The sequence below is a fragment of the Barbus barbus genome (assembly GCF_936440315.1).
Source record: "Barbus barbus genome assembly, chromosome: 33".
NCBI classification, from domain to species: Eukaryota; Metazoa; Chordata; class Actinopteri; order Cypriniformes; family Cyprinidae; genus Barbus; species Barbus barbus.
In genome coordinates, this window is record NC_136761.1 from 1,435,871 (window position 1) to 1,453,730 (window position 17,860).

At 37.0% G+C, this 17,860-nt stretch overlaps 1 pseudogene across 1 annotated transcript; it reads right to left on the reverse strand.

Annotated features, from left to right (window-relative positions):
* Positions 1-33: 33 nt before the first annotated feature.
* LOC306852902 (palladin-like) lies at positions 34-16,271 on the reverse strand (annotated as a pseudogene). The gene is made up of 13 exons: positions 16,264-16,271; positions 15,961-16,111; positions 14,685-14,741; positions 14,461-14,602; positions 13,341-13,497; positions 8,631-9,353; positions 7,446-7,692; positions 6,898-6,935; positions 6,462-6,591; positions 5,951-6,158; positions 4,712-4,877; positions 2,183-2,316; positions 34-598 (listed from the first exon to the last, which is right to left on the reverse strand). The product of its transcript is annotated as a palladin-like (transcript).
* Positions 16,272-17,860: the final 1,589 nt, after the last annotated feature.

The following is a 17,860-nucleotide window of genomic DNA, read 5'->3' on the forward strand; positions in this document are numbered from 1 at the left end:
GCAGTAGAAAAAAAGATAAATGTATAGTATTTTCACAAAGATCTTTACTCAAATGTTAATATGACATCATATATAACACAAATGATATCTGTGTTGAGGACCGTAATCAATACATTTGACCAAATCTTTGTACTAGTAACAAAAATTCCAACAAATATCATTTTCAGTACATGTATACGATCATAATGTAGTTCTGAGTGTATCAGTGACTGCACTGCACACATATATTGAGAGACAGACGGCAATCAAAGCGTTAGTCTAACAAACAATAATTATACATTATTTTCCCTTGTGTCATAAATATGCAGCTTTATGAAACTGGTAATCCATTTCCAACCAAGCAACAGCGCAGAGCTTGTGCACCAGTGAAGTTGTGCTGGATGATAAACTCTTGTCCAGTCATTCTTCAGGCTAAAGTGTGTCTGACCCATAATCTGCTGAACTGGCTCACTTACACAGAAAAGCGTCTACAGCTCGTCGCTCTCGTACAGCGGGGCGGTGTGATGAGGAACCGGCTCGGTGCTCCGTGTGGAGAACTGGCTCAAGATGGGAAGAGTCTTCAGTGTCCTGGCAGGAGGAGCAGACTTATTCAGCCGAGCTGCAGGGAAACACATTTAAGGCTGAGAGACTGCTGAAAGCTGTTAATGTGGGTCAACACAGGCAAAAATCAATATCTGATGAGCTGATATCATGTTCATTAGCGACAAAAGTGTCCTGTATGACATGCATATCAAGATATATTAAACTCATTTGTACATGGGTCAAAGACAAAAAAGGGTTTTAAGCATAAAAACTAAGCATAATGCTGCTTTAAATTGTTGTTGCCCCCCCCCCCCCCCAAAAAAAATTAAGTTTTTGTTTAATTTAATTACTATTTTGTTTTTGTTTTCCTGAGCAAAAAAAATAAATAATAGCTAATGTTTCCCTGATTTAGAGAAGACAGCCACTAAAATGTCATTGAGTGTAACAATCTTATCAGGCATATTTACAACAAAAATCTATTTATGACATATTAAAAGACTAATTACTTTCTCCCCAAATACTAATTTTACATTTTTAAAATTTGCCATTATCCTAGGTTTTGCCCATTTGTCAGTAAGAATTTTTTACTCATTTAAAACAATAACATTTAATATGCTCCCTTATTCTTTTATATATTTTAATATGTGCAAGTCAGAATAAGCATGTTTGAATTTTTACATAAATGTGTTACACCGAATGAAAATGTAACATTATTTCAACCTAATTTTGACATTTTATTCTTTATTTGAAACCTTAAAAGTAGACACTTTACTTACATTTAATGTGCTTTCTATGAACATAAAATCACTTTTGTGAATTTATATTGATGCGGACATCTTAACGTCTTTGATCCACATGCATTTGTCAAACAGGGCCATGTAAAAATGGGGGGGGGGGGGGGGGGGATCAAAAAGATATACATTTACAGCACATTCCTGCACACTTCTCTTATACATTCATATACTCGTTAACTTCTCTAACCTCCAAATATGGATGAGTTATAATCTTTTACTTATTCCTGTTAACCACTTTTTAAGTACAGACCTTAAAATTAAATTTCCAGTTTAAACTGTCATAAATCTTGAATGCCTTGGTTTAAAAAAAAAAATAAAAATAAAAGGTTTAAGTTTATTACAATGAAAAAATGAGGAAAAACACCATTTTAAAATTTTATAAGAAATATCTTTTTTCAAAACATGTTTTTTCTTTAAAGCTGCAAGAAAATCAAAGCCGTAAATCTAAACGAGTTGTGTTCCAAATTTGAGGTTGATATTGCAAAAAATGAGCTTTCAGTCAGTTTTTGTTTGTTTGGTCGTAACACACATTTCCACTGGATGAAACTCACTTCCCATTCATTTCAGCGCTCATTTCTGACTGCGAACAATATGGACTGGGAAAAACGGTCCTATTTCTTTTAAGACCATTTAACTTTTTTGAACCGTGTGGTTTTTTTTTCGTGTGTTTGTATTTGTGTGCCTGTTAACCTTAAAAAAATAAATAAATTCAGTAAAAAATGACCAAACAACACCAGAGGGTTGACTTTATCAATAAGAGATATAAAGATTTATAATGTCAATCATATAAACATAAGTTTGGAAAGAGTTTTCAGCAAACGTCTAAGCAAGTAGTCTTCACTCACAAACTGAGTAAGTGCACTTACTGGCCACGTCTAGCCTGGCGTTGCATGTGGACATGCCCGCTTCATTAATGGCAGACACCGTGTACCAGCCTGCGTCAGACTTTATCACTGGATCAATCACCAGACACTGCTTTCCTGAAGCGTCCTGAGAGAGACTGACACACCAAACACACATCACTACAGTAATCAAGCTTTCAGATGAGAGGATCCACTGTTCTGTAAATCTACTGACAATATGCATCTGTTTTGAAAAGCTCAAGCGAGAATTGCATTATGACCAGGGATATTTCTGCAGTTAAAATATATGAGAATGTGTTTTCTAAAGCTCAGTTCTTCAGAAACAGTGTTAAGAGTTTGTCATGTTTGTAGTGCTCAGGATGCTGAGACACAATTTCACAGAGAAATGTGTGAAGATCTGTGAAATAACCATCTTAGAATGAATTTTCCTCGTGTCTTTTCAAAATATGACTGTGGAAGTTACTTTGACAAATACAGTGAGTAAATAAGTATTGAACACATCACTGTTTTTCTCAGTAACTAAGGTGCTGTTGACTTTAAATGTTCACCAAATGTCAGTAGAAACCCAAGTAATCCATACACACAAATAAAACAAAACAAATAACTCCAGAAATGAAGTTGTGTGTAATAACATGGAATGACAGGGAAAAGTACTGAACTACTGAAATGTATTTAATACTTCGTACAAAAGCGTTTGTTGGTAAAGACAGCTTCAGGACGCCTCCTGCAGGAGAAACTAGTGGCATGCGTTGCTCAGCTGTGAGCTTGTCTTCAGATCCTGAAGGTTTTGTGCTCTCTTCTATGAAGTCAGATCTTTAGTTCTTATTTTCTATTGGATTGAAGTCAGCTGCTTGTCTGGCCGTTCTAGCAGCTCTATTCTCTTTCTCTGAAACCAATCAAGAGTTTGCTTGGCTGTGTTCGGGATCATCTTCATCATCCTGGTACTGTAGGTGCTGGGACTGAAGCTAATATTAATTTCCACTGACGAGGGGCAGGATTGCTTTCTAATTACTGATAGATTTCAGCTGGTGTCTTGGCTTTCCATGCCTTTTTGCTCCTCCCTTTCTTCATGTGTTCAATACTTTTTCCCTGTCAGTCCATTTTATTACACAGAACTTAACTTCTGAACTTATTTGTTTTGTTTTATTTGTATGTATTGATTATTTGGGTTATTATTGACATCTGATGAAAATGTCAAGTCAACAGCAGCTTTAGAAATATAGTTAATGGGAAAAATGGTGGTGTTCAATACTTATTTTACCCTCGGTAGGTTGGGTATACTGTTTTATTCAACATAGCTGAAAGTGGCCAGTGCTTTTCATCTCTGTAAGGAGTTTCAGCAGATTTAGCGTCTGTAACATCACACAGCATTGGTTCTCACATGTTACTGACATTAAGATGTGCTGACACTTGATTGAATATGAACACAGATGAGATCTGAGAGCAGTGGTGGTGGTAATGAATGCTGTAAATTGCACAAAATAACTTAAACAGCTAAATCACTTTTGTGCTTCACAGAAGAAAGAGTGAATGACAACAGAGTCTTCACTTTTATGTGAATTATTCCTTATACTGTCTTTAAAGCACAAAAATAATCATTTAGGCATATAATATTTTATCTTTATATCTTGAATAATATGTCAATTGCAATGCTCTCCTGGTAGGTCTTCCAGCCAGTTCTATCAAACCTTTACAATTAATCCAGAAGGCGGCAGCAAGATTAATCTTTAATGAGCAGAAAAGAACACACGTCACACCTCTGTTTATTAGTCTGCACTGCCTACCAATAGCTGCTCGCATTGATGTTTGCCTACAAAACCACCACTGGCTCTGCACCCCTTTACCTAAATTCATTACTTCAGACTTATGTGCCTCTAGAAGTTCAAAGACGTATATGCTATAAAGTTATATTCATCCCAAAGAGGCACAAAATCACTTTCAAGGACTTTTACATTAACTGTTCCCTCCTGCCCAACTCAATCAGAGCTGAGTCCTCAGCCATCTTCAAGAATCGGCTAAAAACATCTCTTCTATCTTTATCTGACCCTCTAACTCTAGCACTCTCTATTAATTATATTCTTTAAAAAAATAAAAATAAAAAACACTTGCCCCTTTTACACTCTATTCATTTACTACCTGCTTGTTTTCTTTAAAAAAAAACTAAACAAAAACTACTAGTTTCTCTAATCTTTTTATATTCTATCTTTGTTTTCTTTTTTTATTATACAATTAACAAAAAGCAATAAAAGGCCTCTGACACTACCTTGCTCTATTCTATCTGTTTTCTTTTTATTTATTATATAATTTAAAAAAACCTTGCTACATGTACTGCATTAAGCTAACTGAGACTTGTTACAGCACTTGCATATCATTGCTCTTTTGTTGATTTTGATTGCTTCCATTGTCCTCATTTGGAAGTCACTTTGGATAAAAGCATCTGCTAAATGACTAAATGTAAATGTAATATCTTCACATATAGCCTGTGAATACTATGAAACATGTGAGATCCACAGTGCACGGTGGATGTCAGACCTCATTCTCCTGGGGTCGATGCGCAGCATCTCCTTGTCTTTCTTCCAGTAGACCTGCGGCGCTGGAGACGCCGTCACCTTACTCTCGAGCCGCACGCCGTCGCCCTCCAGAACCCGCGAGTTCCTCATCTTCACCACAAACGAGGGAGGACAGAGCTGCTCCTGAGCTGAGGACACATGCAGAGCAACCACATTCACATCAGCCCGGCCTCATGAAAATGCGTAGAAATAAACAAAAACTTACACAAAAATTGACTTTCGAGTGCGTATGATAGGAAATTTATTGGTGAGCATATAATGCACAGTTTCGGTTTTCGCATTTTGTTGCATTAGGTGGTACTCATTTAAACATGCCATCATATATAATGAATGACAGTTTGCCATGCCAAAGTAATCATGCTTCATCATTTTTTTCACATTTTGTTATGTTGCAACCTTATGCTAAAATGTTTTCACATTAATCTACACTTCACTCGATGCTCCATAGTGACAAACAAAAAAAATAGATTAGTGATAACTTAAATTTATTAAAGTGAAAAGGCATAATTACATTACTTAAGTATTCAAACCTTTATCTATGACACTTCAAATTTAACCAAGCAGCTTTCCAGTTTTTTCTGGATCATCTTGGAGACGTTTAGAGTTGGCTTGGACTTGGAAAGGCACACACCTGTCCATGTACGGTAGATGAAGAGATATTCAAAGTCTTTGCAATGTTATGCTGAGGAACACACTTCTGAAGTTGTTGCAGATGCAGTTTTTCACACAATAGTGAACTTCGGACAGACTCTGCCTTTCTAAGATACTCTTTTATACCCAATCATGTTAATGACCTGTTGCTAATGAACCTAATTAGTTTCTTTTTTTTTTGTTTTTACTTTTCCAGCCTTTTGTTGAGATGTGTTGCAGCCATCAAATTCAAAATGACCTATTTTACTTTAAATGGTACGTTTTCACATTTGATATGTTTTCTGTGTTCTATTGTGAATAAAATATGGGTTCATGAGATTTACAGATCATTGCACTCTAATGTATTTACATTTTACACCTTTTTGGGACAAAAGATTGTAGATTGATGTGATTTGTTTAAGCATTTTAGCATAAGGTTGCAACAGGGCAAAATGTGGGGAAAATAAAATGTCATGAATACTTCCACGAGGTACTGTATTAAAAAATAAATAAATAGAACAAAAAGGAAACTTTATTCTTAACATTATCCAGGTAACAGAAGACTGCTCACCCATCACATCCAGACGCAGGGAGAAGTGGCTCTCTCCGGCACGGTTCTTTGCCACACATTCATAAACACCTGCATGATGAATAGTCACGACCTCAATGATGAAGGAGTGCACGCTTTTCTCACACACCAGCATCTTATGGTAATCATCGGGTCGGATGACTTTCCCGTCCAGATACCAAGAAATATCTGGCGTTGGCAAACCTACAACCTGCAGAAAAGACAGAAAGAACAGCAAAACTTAAAAAGATATTACTACAACTGTATTTCTGTAAAAAAAAAAAAAAGTTCATAAACTCTGGACTCCTATTCCCTACTGCTGTTTGCGGTATAATGTTATTTGCTGTATCAGATTATAAATTCTGTGGGGTTTTTGTGGACTGTTTATTTTTGTATGTTATACTGCACAGGACAGCTTCATTAATATTTCATCTTAAGAAGGCCAGAAGCGTTGGAGTAGTATGTAAAACAAAAGCATGCAGGGTGTTTTATTATATCAATAAATGATAACTACCTTAAAATCAATCCTGCAGAATCGTCCTTCTTCGACAGACAGATCTTGCGGCACTTGTATAAAACGAGGAGCAAAACACTTCTCTTGGATGGTCGAGGCCTCTGTACCGTCTTCTCCGGGACGATTCTTTCTGGACCTGAGCAAGAGAAGGTGGAAATGAACTGAATGGGACAGAAATTCAACAAAACAAACTCAATAATCAAAGTTTACACAAAGCAATACAGGCAGGGCTCAGAGCATTAGACAATCACCCACAACAAGCACAAAGTGTCTGTCTTAGATTGTGTCACTCCATGTTTGATGCATTCAGTAATGATAATTCACTAATTAACTCTAAAATGTGCCAGAAGTGTTAGGTGTACATGCACAATAATAAGATGAAAGCGCTTCAAAGACAAACTCCAAACTGATGCTCCTAATGCAAAGAGACATTTACCATATTCCTCCAGGCTGGAGACCTTCTGGAGAGCCTGGCTGTTAGAATAGTGCATAACATTTGCTTGAATAACATTATGAAATATGATAGATAGCCAGACAGACAAACTAAAGGAACTGAGGCGTATGTGTATGTGCACATGTGGTGGTATTATAATAATAGCATCGTGATGAATAGGATAGTTGCAGAGCACATGGGTTTTGCTCATGCTATTTTAGGCCTATGGACAGACTGTTATCTGTTTGCTCTGGCTTTGAAAATTAATGCATTGATGGTAACAAATGGGAATAAAGTACAGCTGCATAAACTGACACTCTCATCTCTTGATTACCAGGGGTTTTAGCATTGCTTATGGTGTTACTAATATAATATCATTCTGTGCAGGACACTTTAGCTTGTTTGCACACATGGCAGATCATGAGCACCTGGCTATAAAGCCATGATCACTGCATAGTGTTTCCTCTTAACAAGCTCTAACATAGTGTCTCAAGCTTTGAGAAGGTATTCTGCAGTTGCATGAAACATCCAGTAACTTAAAATGACCATACCTGTGCAGGCTGTGAACTGAATGAATTTTCAAGATCAAATACTGAGGCTGCATTATCGGCTCCCAACAATCTTCTCGCCATCCGCTCCTCGTAAGACATCTTCTGAAGGGTCCTCTGTTGAGGAGCTTTGTTCCGTAGCTTCTTTTCAAGGTCTTGCATGAGAGCATCTTTCGAGCCCTGAATCTCTTCATCTGTGGAGCGAGACACTGGTCGGGAAACAGTCTTCTTTAAGATCGGCTTTGGTAAGCTTTGAAAAAAGCCAATGGGAAAATTGGACTGTTAATGCGTTTCTCTTTTCTCTGTTCTCAAAAATGAAAATTTGCTCAAAATGTGCTCGCCCTCAGTCCATCCAAGATCAGGATGAGTTTGTTTCTTCATCAGATTTGTAGAAATGTGTGACTGCATCAGTGTCTCAGCAATGGATGCTCTGCAGTGAATGGGTGCCGTCAGAATGAGAGTCCAAACAGCTGATAAAAACATCACAATAATCCACACCACTCCAGTCCATCAGTTAACATCTGGAGAAGACAAAAGCTGTGTGTTTGTATAACAAATCCATCATCAAGATGAGTCCATAATAGATGTCCATAATCCATAATAACTCTTCCTCCAGTGAAAAAGTGCATCTGCTGTTGTCTCTCTCATCAAAATCCAGCCACACATTTCTTTAGAGCTGTTTTGACCACTTCTCACTGGAGGAAGCATTATTATGGATTATGGACAGCTTTTGTCTTCTCCAGATGTTAACTGATGAACTGGAGTGGTGTGGATTATTGTGATGTTTTTATCAGCTGTTTGGACTCTCATTCTGACGGCACCCATTCACTGCAGAGCATCCATTGCTGAGACACTGATGCAGAGACACATTTCTACAAACCTGATGAAGAAACACACTCTCAGATGACCCGAGGGTGAGGACACAATTTCAGCAAGCTTTCATTTTTTTGGTGAACTGTTCCCTTTTAAGCTCTGAAGAGATTGGAGATTTTAGTCATTTTTTTTCAAATTTCAAAGTATTAACTTTATTAAATTAAGATCTTCGGCTTAAGTAAAAAAAATCTCATTGCTTTTTAGAATAAACAACTAAGACATTAAAAAGGGCTAATTTTTGAGTTTTCTTTCCTGTAGGAGGATATACGCATGCATTACAGTGTTTAAGATTAATGTCAGCGATAAGGCACTCACGTGTTGGGTGTGTAGCTCATGTGAGACACTGGTGGGGGCTGTGGAGGTGGAGCGGTTGTTTTTGGAGTATCTTGAGATATCCGGGGTGGGACAGTTACAAGAGCGTGATCTAGCGACCGACTTGGAGGAGACAGAGGCTGCTCCTGGGCTCTCGGTGTTGGGCTGGGTGATCTAGGGGAGCGCCGTGGAGATGGAGACTGAGGTATGGACATGCATTTGGCCTGAGAGCTCGGTAGGGAAGGCAGGACAGATGAGAGGAAAGCTGCTGATGATAGTTTCTCATTGTTTGGAGAGCTCCGTGGTTTAGGAATCAAAGTCATGCTTGAACTCATGGAGGTTCGAGCGGGTCCAGGCTGAGGAGGGCTCAGGAACGGAGCAGCTGTTGAAGCCGGGGGACTGAGGTTGTTGGGTTTGCCGATCTCAGTGTCAGGTGTGTGGAAACTGGGCAGGGACTGGATGAAATGGCGAGGGCGCTCATAGTTAAAGGCACTTGGGGGGTACAGAGATGGCGAGAAGGTGGGCAGGTCAGCCACGTTCATGGCACTGCCTCTGGGCTCCGCTGGTTTACTCAGCTTGCTGGTGGGAAGGAATGGATGTGGGACACTGTTTTTAACCCCCTTTGCTGGAGGATCAGGTTTGCTCACGGAGGAGAGCTCTGCAGCTTCAGTCAGCTGGCTGGCAGGAGCCTGTTTGCTCTCCGTGTCCACAGGAGACTCCGGCACCCTGTTGGGAAAGCATATTTAACTTGTACTAGGTAGTGCAAAAAAAGAGTTCACCCTGATGATTTGCAGTCAAGTGAATGAATTCAAACAAAAGGAATGTAGATATTAGGCCAATCCTGGTCCTGAAGAGTTTAGCTCCAATTTGTTTTCACAGCGATGCCATAGAAGAACCAGTTTTGGTTCCCCAAAGAAGCTTTCAGTGAACAGTTCTTAAAAGAACCACTTTTTGTTAGTGTGAAGAACATTTTAATAATCTAAAGAACCTTTTGTGGAATGGAAAGGTTCCACTGATGGTAAAGGTTCTTCGTGGAACCATTGCCAAATAAAGAACCTTTATTTTTGATTACTGCTCTACAGGAACAGGACTGGACCTCCCTGCTTTAGGCAATGTTAAAAGTTAAGTATAGTTTAACCCACTTGATTGGAAGCCTCATATAGTAAAACACATCAGTAAAGATCTCCTACTAGCAATCAGTGTTGTGTACCATTCAGAACTGAGAATGCTTTGAAATTACCATTCACTTCCATTCAAACTGAACTCATAAACTCATACATAATAAAGACAATGCTAAAGACTAGGCCAAAGGGAGTGAGGTAAGTTTACCTGCACATCTATTACTAACTGGCCTCTGTTACACAAACTGAAACCAAAGAAATTCATATAAACCCAATAAGTAACACTTTGCATGACAAACGTTAAGGACCAAATTTACTAAAATATCATGAGACCAGAATGGCCAATGGGAGTGGAAAGTTTTGCTGCTGATTTACAGACAATGAGCAAATTAAAGAGCACAGACGCAGCCAGATCATTATTATTTGTACACAGTCCATATGTCAATAATCTTTTTTACACTTTAATGAACATGGCAGGGGTTCATAACTGCATACTGCTGGTGTTTCTGTGAGAGCAATGTGGCTAAAAAAAGTGTCATGAGGCCTGACTGACAGACGTGGCAGGTGCAGTTCATTTACAGCCACGCTGGCACTCACTTACCCTGTTTGGAGGTCATTGTGAAGAAAGGCAGAGCTCACTAAATGTCATTCACTTCAGTAACATTCAATACCGTATAACAGTGTATATATTTGTGATGGTAAAAGCACTGCTCAACATCAAACAGGTGTGTATATATATATGTATGGATTATGTTATATTCAAGCAAGACATAAATATACAATAATATGCAAGCAAAATAGTTTTGAAATATAAGAAGAATGGGACAAAATGTTTTAACAGTTGTGCAAACAGATCAGCAGCTACAGTCAAAAAGTGTTCAATTGTGGTTAGCACCATACCCTAGAATTAAACTGTCAGCTACTTGAATATGAACATGAATTTGAGAGTGTCTTAATATCTGATATGCCTCTTTTACTTTAATGACAGTGGCACTTGAGCTGTATGAACCCATCTGATCATGTTCTCCAGCATGATTTGAGAATATTTAAAAGAACATCTTGTGCTTCAATGGAAGCAAAAATTTAATATGACTGTCTGTAGAAAGGAGTTTACAGTCAAAAATCATACAAATTTGAGTATTTGCAGATTTAAATTCAATTTTGAGGCTTTTACAGGATGAAAAAAACATACTTTATCATAACACCAGGACCAGATGATTAACATAATAAATAGTTTAAAAGCCAGCAGTGCATCCTATACAAACACAAATACACAGCAGTGAGTGAAGGCAGTAAAAGCTTCAGTGATGGACAGCGAGTCACACTGTATGACCTACGGGGTCAAATTTGCAGAATCTAAATTTTTATAAAGCAGAGGACATTTTAATTTACCTACTGAATAAAAAAGGAAAAATGACTGATCATGCATTAATAAAAAGATTAAACAAATCAAGTTGCTAGAGCAGTTTTTGGGTCATTCTGATTGCAATAAAGTGTAACAGATTATAATCCAGATTACAAATCTTGTGCTTACCTGCTCTTTAAAATTAGTTTGCTAGCCAGTAAAATCAACTGTGTGTAACGTTGGTTTGAAAGGTTGAAGGTGTAGAGCGATTCTCTGGCATCTGTTCTCTCAATGAGCTACTGTCAGGCTGTTTATCTATAGAAAGCTATGTGAGTCATGAGCAGCAGACTCACGCCCCCACCATTCTTGAGGAACCACCCATTCAACCACGGACAATGTATGGACACCGAATAATGAGAACATCGGAGTAAAAGTGAATAAATCTGTTAACTTGATTTATTCTTGTTGTCAAGACTAAAGGTGAATGTTGCATGCCTCAACAGCCAACTGTCAATCAGCTACAACATAGTTTTGGTTGCTTCAAGTCAAATGTGGGAATAGAGGGCACATGCATGTAATTTATAAGGATCACCATGTCACAGTAATAGATTGTCCTGCTTACAACCTACTTGAGGCTATTGACTTTGACTGCAAAAAGGAAAGAGGAATCTTCACAAAGATTATTCAACAGACTGAAATAACTTTTTTAAACTTATTTTAATGAGCTCAAATCAGTCAGTGACACTACAATGCCAGGTCAATGTAATATAAGTTTGACTAAATGTACATGTTTACTATTGTCATTTTACAGCTGCTTTACAGCAGAATTAAATTCTGTTCGCATCGTCGATTCACTATTTTCTTGTTTATTACTGTAAAGTTGTTTTGAAACAATCTGAGTTGTATTAAGAGCTGTATAAATAAAGGTGACATTCTTTCATCTTCTACAGCATCCAGTGATTTCCAAGTTTACCAGAGGTACCTGTCTACCCACATATTAGTAGTGTTTACCTGGTTGTAATCATTATCCTCTGTTCCCATTCTGATTACCAACCTTTGGTCTTTGAAACAATCTATATTCCTGAAACTTTCCAGACATTGCTGGATCATTTTCACCCTCTGCCATTCTGTTTTTTATTACTTATTGGCTCTGTATTTCTGTGGTTCACTTCCTGCCACACAGACAGGACAGAACTGCTAGAATAGGGAACAGCTCCTATTCGTCTACACCCATTATCTGTGGGGTACCTCAAGGTCCTGTATTGGGCCCTATTTTCTTTTCCTTATATCTTGTTATTAGTTGTTTGTTCTTAGTGTCTTAGTGTTATTATTTAACACAATTTATCTGTGTGCTAGCACAATGTTTTTAAATCTGTTCTATAATTTAATTTAACTTTATTTAAATTTTATTAAACTTTATTAAACTAAATTTTTGATCACTAACACTTTTGATGAACCTGTACCTGTTATCCAATTAACTAACATTATAGTTGTTACAGTATTCATGAATACATGTAAATATACCCAAAACAAGAAAGTTCATTTACAAATAAAATGTTCATATAGCTAATATGATATAATTGAATGAACATATTTAAACAGTATTAAATGTTATCAATATTAAATAATTTAAAGAAGCATTTTATAGTCATAAACATCCATTACACACACAAAACAACACAAAACAATTGTCACTGTGCTGCACAAATAATGTGTTGTTTCGACTTGATCAAGCCACTCTCCTTTAAAGCATTTTCTCATGTCTCATGAAGTTGCATTGCCTCTCCTATTGAACTCTTTTGTAAAGAAGCATTCGAGTAGTCCAGCAGTGATTGATTTGACACACATTATTCTGCTTCTATGAAATGATAATGAAACAATTACTAACACTGCAGTTATTCATCAATCACTAGAATGCAATCAAATGGCTTTCTCCACACATTTAGCTTTTTATTATTTTTTTCTCTGCAGAAGAAGTCATGCAGTTTAGTTAGCTAACTTTTTTCGTATGGCCTTTTTGGCTTCCTGTACTTTCTGTCTGACAGCAAGGCACCAAGCAAAATCGTCATCTGCACCTGGACAGCTTCATATCTTTTTTGTCGATGTCTTTGTAGCATTACTATACTGTGTGCTTGTGAGCTTTCTGTGAATTTCATCCTATAGATTTCAACTCTGATCTTTGGACTACATGTTGACTTGCACATCTTAACATTTTGGCAATGCCTGAAATACTGAAAAATGTCCTACCGTGCTACAGGGGCGGCAGTCTCTTCCTCAGGACTGTCAGGCCATTCTGGAGGAGGAATTAGTGTGTGCTGTAGTAACAAGGGCTGATCATCCGGCTCTAGTCCAGCTGAGCTTAGAGAGGAAGGCTCATCCTCCTCTCCCAACACCTCCTCTAGGTCTTCAAAGAACAAAATCATATTATTAAATACTATATTATTTTTCTTTCCTTTACTCTAGTATTTGTTTGCAAAATGGTGACAGCAAAAATTCTAGATAAAAAAATAAAGATTAGTTCATTGATAGGAATCTGTTTCTGTATTACAAATATTATTGGAGGTGGAAAGTATTATCAAACTGGCTGAAATAGTTAATGTACAAACACGCAAATGGCAGGGAAAAGGCTATGCATCATTTTATAAAATAGCAGGTCTTATGACAAAAGTAATGTAAAATTAATGACTTAAATAAGACATACATACATTAATCTAGGTTTATTTGTGCCATGTAAACATGCATAAAAGTTACCTGTATATACGTCCAGCATGGCACTGCATGTTACTGTTCCAAACTGATTTAATGCTGTGCATTTAAATATTCCAGAGTCTTCTGGATACGCCTCTGTGATCACGAGGGTGCACAATTCCTCTATAATAAAACAAAGAAGTGTTAAAAGTCCAGTAAGTCCATCCCTTCATGCACCATCCTTTGAGATAAATGTTTACTCACCAGGAACAGAAGCTGAACTTGCCTCTGAAAAAGGCAAAAAATACAGTAAGAAACCGTTTTAGTTTATTAGCTTTTAATGAAACTTTTAAGGTGGTCTTATGTCTATTATTGTTTTTAAAGAAATAGTTCAAATTAAATTTCTTGAAAATTTCAACCTATATGCTGGTAATTTTTGCATATTTTGTATCCATTTAAAAAAAAGCATAAATGTCACTGGTACCAACACATTAGTTTTTGCATCTTTTTTGAATTCTGAATGCAAACTTCAAACTTGATCTTCACACAAAACTATTGTATGGCTTGGAATAAAGTGCTGAAGTTGTAGTCTGTAGTTGACCACATTTTCATTTTGGGGTGAGCTATTCCTTTAGACGACATGTAAAGTAAAGCTGTAATCAGTCCAGCTCTCACTCACTCTTTCTAAGAATGCGGAAGTCTGCCGAGTCGATGATCTGCTCGTTCTCTCTGAACCAGGAGATCTGCAGCGGAGGCGTTCCTCTGATCCTGCACTCCAGAACCACCAGCTGCCCCTTCACCGTACTCACATCATGAAGACACTGAGAAGACACAACCACACCAATAACAACCTGACACTCATCCACTCAGGTTAAGGTATACGGCATGTTATTGTTGCTTTACCTTGACCAATGTTGGAGACACTCCAGTATTCCCTGAACCCTGGTTTGTGTTCTGAACCTGAACAAAAACACAGATCAACGATGTGTGTTAAAGCTGGAAGTAACATACACATAGGACACACAGCCCACAACTCACTGCGCTTGGTTTAGTAAAAACGGTTGATGTGTGTGAGATTGCTTTATCACTTTTTAAATATACATCACGCAAGTTTAATGCTTGAATGTGGTAAAAAAAATAATAATAATTTACTGTAATTCATACTTACACAGTGAGATGAAGACACAGAAGAGTTGATTACACTACCACTGGGACCCCTAAAGGTGCATTTTAATAACTTAAAGGCACATATTTGTACCTAAGTATTCATGTTCAGAGGAGGACAGTAGTGTAGTATTTTTACTCTGCTTTAAAAGTACTTTTCAAGCGTCTGTACTTTATCAGAGTGCTTTTCTTTAGAAAACTTCACAACATTCAAAAGCATAATATTGTACTTTTTACTGGACTGTGTTTCATATTAAATATAATTTAATACTTAATTACATTAGAAATCTATTACTTTCTTACTTTTACTCAAGCAATAGTAATTCAAAGATTTACTTGAGTACAAGAAAACAATACATTTTTAATGTTCTTAAGTATTGAAGGTAAAACATAGAACAACTTTTATTTATGAAATGTAGTGCAGTAAAAAGTATGACATTATGCTTTAGAATATAGCGAAGTAAGGTTTTCCAAAGAAACTACTCTAGTTACTTTTTAAATTTCCTTGAGTAAAGTAAAATACTTCACTACTGTCCGCTTCTGTTCAGACCTAAATGGTACATTTTAGTATCTTTTGAAAAGATATACTGCTTTTGTACCTTTTTTCTTCTGAGAGTGCGTGACCAGGATAAGAAAGGGTTTGAGTTATTAAAAATCAGTGTCTAATCTGATCAAAAGGATTTATTTAATTGTATCACCTGTATAAAGACATGAATAGCACAATAGCAAAACTGACCTCGTTGGTCATTAACTATTTAATGCATCATTATTCATTATGCATCTGATGAGCAGAGTTCTCCACATCAAAAACCCATGACTGCAGATCAACTGCTCCAACATGACAGGAAGAATAGTTGAGTGACATAAATTGAATGAGCTGAAATGTGGGGTGTGTTCCAGAGGATGCATGTAACTTTGTGAAAAATGGCTTGTGATTTGAAGGCACACTTTTATGTTGCAAAACTTGCCTACTTTTCAGATCCTGATGAAAAACATATGCATTTTTTGTTCTTACCATTTGAGGACTGATGCAGACAGGCTGTACTAAACTGGAGTGCCTCGTCAAGGCTCTCGTTGTAGTCGAGGATGAGGATGATGAAGAGGAGGATGTGTCTCGGGAGCATGATGATATAGTTAGGGACATAGTGGAGGTTTTTTTCTGAATCCTAAAAGAGTTAGAACACAACTGCATTATTTAATTAATTTCATTACATCTATAATAAATGCCATAATTAAGAGCTATTTAGTGGCACATTTACATGTCATTTCGAATTTAAATAATAAAACTATTTCTTTGAAAGCACGGTGTGTCTCTTACTGTGCCATGTTTCCAGTCTCTCAGAAGAGTGTTGGTGAGCGCAGGAGGCACTAGAAAATTCAAGAAAACAGAAATACTGGGTTAAGGACAACAGAAGGGCATGAGTGGCTCATTATGTTCATTTCTTTAAATAAATGTGACCCTGCCTGTCAAATCCAGTCTCAAAACCTAATAACATGCATCAAAGTTTGCTTTCAACCATTATTATTTCAAGATTGAAATGGCCTTACTGTGCCAGTATTAAAGATATCAATCTTATATTTTCACAGAATGTTCTTTACCTTATGAAGATTTTTTTTTGTAGAAAACAGTAAATCACAAAAAATGACTAACTAGGGTCACACATTTGTTCTACGTAAGATTTTGTCTTAATGCACGTATAACAGTTAACGGCATTGGTGAAATCTGTCGTATCTGTTCTCGCACACCTTTAATAAGCAACCATTATAATAAAATCTGAGAGCAAGAGTTACAATAAAGTCAGAAATGAGCACCACTGAATCTTAAGTTTCAGAAAAATCCTCCTCTCTTCTGCTTGAATTATTCTCGAGCAAGATTTGTAAACAGATTGTTGGCTTTAGGTTATCCATAGCAATGTAATGAGTCTAACCCTGTACTCAGAAGAGAGAAGCAACGAAACCTGAGCAGCTCCCTGGGCTAATTTGGTTGTGCCTTCAGTGTGTTGCATTTAAAAACACATGGTGTAGGATAAATCTTTCACCTGCATTGGACTGGAAAGTGCCATCTCAAATAATAAAATATTAAGAGTTTGTTTTTATAAAATAAATAATCAGAAATATTCCTCATTACTGTATCAGTTTGAAGTCATACTATAGTATTTATTCTGATTTTGTTCCCACAAATCACCTTGTGATTGCATAGTCATTCTATAGTGATGTATACCTTAAAAATAAAGGTTCAAGTCACAATAAAAAGGCATTTACAGCCTGATGTCATAAAAAAAATTAAAATTAAAATTAACAACTCTCGCTCTCGCTATTTAGAAAATGTGTGGTACTGTGTAATAGTGCTGTAAATAATCCAAAAACAAATATGTGATTGCACACCGTAAAATGAAACATGAATAACTCCAAAGAACCATATACAGTAGCAACTCCATAACCCATACAGACAGAAAAGAGCAAGAAAACCTGCTTAAACTGCATATGATCAACATATGTAACTCTGCATCAAAGGCTGCATTCAAGTGCACTTATTGTTTTAGTACTGTAACTAACTGGATCACTATACAGTTTTCCAAATATTGTATTTTCTCAAAAAAAATCATCTAGGATATAGCTTTTAGAAGAGTGGAGTGAAGTGTAGCACCTATGAGCAGATGTTTCAGCATCAGCATTAAAGCCAGATGTATTGTTGGCACAGCCATGTAATGTCTAAACATGAGCACCTCTTGCAGCAACTCAACATGTATATCTAAACTTGCAGCAGAACCGCCTATAGTCTGAACACAACCAATGCCCTCCGTCAAAGAAACTAATTTGCCACCTCTCATGCTATGAAAAACAATTTCTTTGCATGGGTCCCAGCAGTGCACCTGTTTACCAACCTGGAGTCTTTACTGGTGTATCCTCTTACT